Here is a 3,304-nt window from a genome sequence, read left to right on the forward strand (position 1 = left end):
ATATAAAAGGACCTGAATATGTTTCAAATGCTTCATTGCTGAATTATTGCTTGAAAGAGTTCAGTTTTTTCCATTAAGATCAATTTTTACTGTGAAGATCCTGATTTTATCCTCTGAATCCCTGAGAGAATGTGTGTTAGACCGTCTTTGTACAAATCAGAAAACATCCAGATTTAAAATTGGGCCAAAGGGCATAGTAATGGCCTTTCACTTAAACAGTGGGGTTTAAGTTACTTGTTTTAAAGATGCTCCAGGTTTAACATCTTTGCACCTTATTTTACCTCATCTGATCTCTTCCTATTTACTGTTTCCTCTTTCCTATTCCTGTTCCTGTCAGAGTAAGAGCATTATGCTTGTTTACTGCCCCTTTCTGTTTTAATATAAATTTGACCTGACATTAAGCTGTTCCTTTATGTACTGGAAGGGGAAAAAAAAAGAAAAAATTGAAGTCATATGGTGTTATCTTTCACTTTCATTGCACCATCTGGATTCCTGGAGCTGGAGCTGAAAACTGTCAGCATCTCTTGATGCAAAACAAATAGACTTAGCTAAAAGGGAAGTTCAAGCTGGAGAATCATCCTGTTGAAAGTTTAGAGCAGTTCAACACTGGAGGAAGGAAATCATCAGCTATCAAAAGAGGCTGTCCTGCCCAAAAGCCACAGCTTTAGGTACCTAATGCTTTCCTTTAAAGATTAGTCTCATATTCATGATTTCAGTGGAAATCAGGTTTTGGTTCTATTGAAATTTATTTTTGGTCTACTGTTTGCAAAGCTTGTGATCCAAACAAGAGGAAAAGGTCTACTGTCTCACGTCTGGACTTCCTTAATTTCAGAAAACTACAAGAAGGAATTGTTACTCCATGGTTCACCCCGTCAATAACAAAATTGATACCCATATGATTGATTTTGTGGCACTCATAATACAAGTTAATTCCAGGTCATTCTGAACTCTACAGAATGCAATGAACAATCCACATAATTATGTAGATTATATACCTCTTAAATGCCTTGAATTAAGGCATTAAATCATTCAAATAAGCTAATACTGTCATGTAATAAAGCATTTAAAATGCCTTATGATTTTGGCTTTTCTGTAGGATCATAAGCACTGAAAAAAATGGAGTTCATTAGTAATATTTATGCTTTACCCCTAAGAAAAATCCTACTTGAAGTGCTAAGGACACACTGAAAAGTAAACTTGTGCTACACGGGTTTGAGTGTTCATTCCAAATAATGGTCATTATATCAGTCTAGAATATTACTTGTTATTTTATGTTCTTGGCAATTAGTGTTTCCCATTTAAAATATTTATTTTTCCTTTTGGCTGAGTTTCTCTATAACACTGGAATAGTTGTCTTAAAAATTATGGTGTCTCAGGCAAAATAAATTAAGTCTTGGAATTATGTCAAGACTTTTAACTGAAGATGAAGTTTCAAAACAGTCTTTCAGCAAAAAAATGAAACTCACTTTCCCCCTTCAACTCATCTTTCTACCCACTGCTTCTCTGGTGTTTCTTTCTTCAAATCAAACATATGCTCTCTTTCTTTCTGACTGGAAGTCTTCCAAAGTTTGGGGGGAAGTCTTACAGGAAACCCTTCCAAAACACATGTAGAACTTGTTCTTCCTGTGCAGATAAAACCCCCAGATGTGTTTAAATTCAGACTATGTGAAACTGGAAAGCTGTAATTGGTTTGGGGCGCTTTTTAATTAAAACACAGAATTTTGATGGTTATTTTTCACATGATGATTTGCATCAAGGATTTTGCTTCGCAGCACAAATTTCTTCCAGTAGGTTCTGGATTTATCTTAGTTTAAATGTTTATTTGATTCTGAGCCTTCCTTATCAGATTATCAGATGGAAATCAGTGCAGTATATTCCTTTCAGGAAGTTTTCTGTATGGTTTTGATTTGAAAACATCTGTCTTTAGAGTTACAAAATTAATCCAGAAGAAAAGACCTATACATGTAAGATACAATTTAAATTCTTTCCCAGACATAGGCTTAGATTTTTCTGGTGTCCTGAAGCCTAATTGCATTTTTTATGAATCTAATTTTTTTCTTGTGTGACTATTGATATACCACATAAATGGAATCTTAGAATAATGCCAATTAATAGATTAGATTTTTTATAAAAGTGCAATATCACAAGTTAATTGAGCAATTAGTAAAATGATTAGCTGTAATTAACTTCACATTTCTTTCTGGTTCTTTTCCCTCAGGGAGCATACGTTGGACTCCTGGTCTTTTATTACTAACATTATTAAATTATTTATTCTTTCATTGGTTCCCTGGGAAGTCAACCCACCCTGTTGAGCAGGAATTTCTTTTGGTGTATCAAGGAGCAGACATGAGCCAAAGCAATCAAGCCAGCAGAGTACCATCAATAATATTCCCATCATTATTTGAAGTATGTTGCTAAGAGAAGCTGCTGAGTTACTGTCCTAGTGTGGAGTTTGGTGGTTTGGTGCATGTGCAATTGTTATTATTAAATAATAATAATTTCCATAGTTTCTAGACTATGTTGAAATCCTTCTTAACAAGGAGATACACAGAGGTAGATGATTTTCAGCTTAAGGACCTAACTAACACATGCTGACTTCAAGTTTTCATCACATCTTAAACACTATTCTGCCATGTATTGGGAAATGCTCTGGTTTAATGAGACAAACATAGAAACAAATACTATCAAATCAGAAGGTAGTTTTTAATCCAGAGGCATACAGATACTGTCAGGGATGCTGAAGGTGTGCTAGCATCCTGTGTGTGTTCAAAATGGGCTTCAAAAATAGTGTTAACATACCCAAAAATGCAGGCATTGGAAGAAGGATGAGCAATTCAAAGCATGTGTTTCTGTTTCTTTTCTTCTCCCTGAGCAGACTTACTACTCCCTGACTTCCACAGAAGGCAAGTGCTACTGTTTCCACTCTTTCAGTAATAAAAACAGTGGAATTAAAGCCAGTACTCTTAACAAGGGTAAATATTTACTTTCCAGCTTTCCCTTTATTTTTTTTTCTTCTTATGCTATGAGCCTAATAAAATTACCATGCAAGAAATTATTTTTGTTAGGCATGTGACCCATGAAGTATGAAGTTTTTTTTGCATAAATATAGGTGAGGATTACCCTGGATTCAGAAGGTCCAGTACTGCTCAGGAGATAGGAAGCTCAATTTTTATTTTTATTGCTACTATATGACATGCTATATCTGAGAATATGTACTGTGAAACCAAAAGGCATGTGTATAAATCATGATAAAAACCAGATTATTCAGGATTGAATTGAGATTTTACTCAATGAAGGCAAGAAA

The sequence above is a fragment of the Serinus canaria genome, chromosome 4 (genome assembly GCF_022539315.1).
Source record: "Serinus canaria isolate serCan28SL12 chromosome 4, serCan2020, whole genome shotgun sequence".
Classification (NCBI taxonomy): Eukaryota; Metazoa; Chordata; class Aves; order Passeriformes; family Fringillidae; genus Serinus; species Serinus canaria.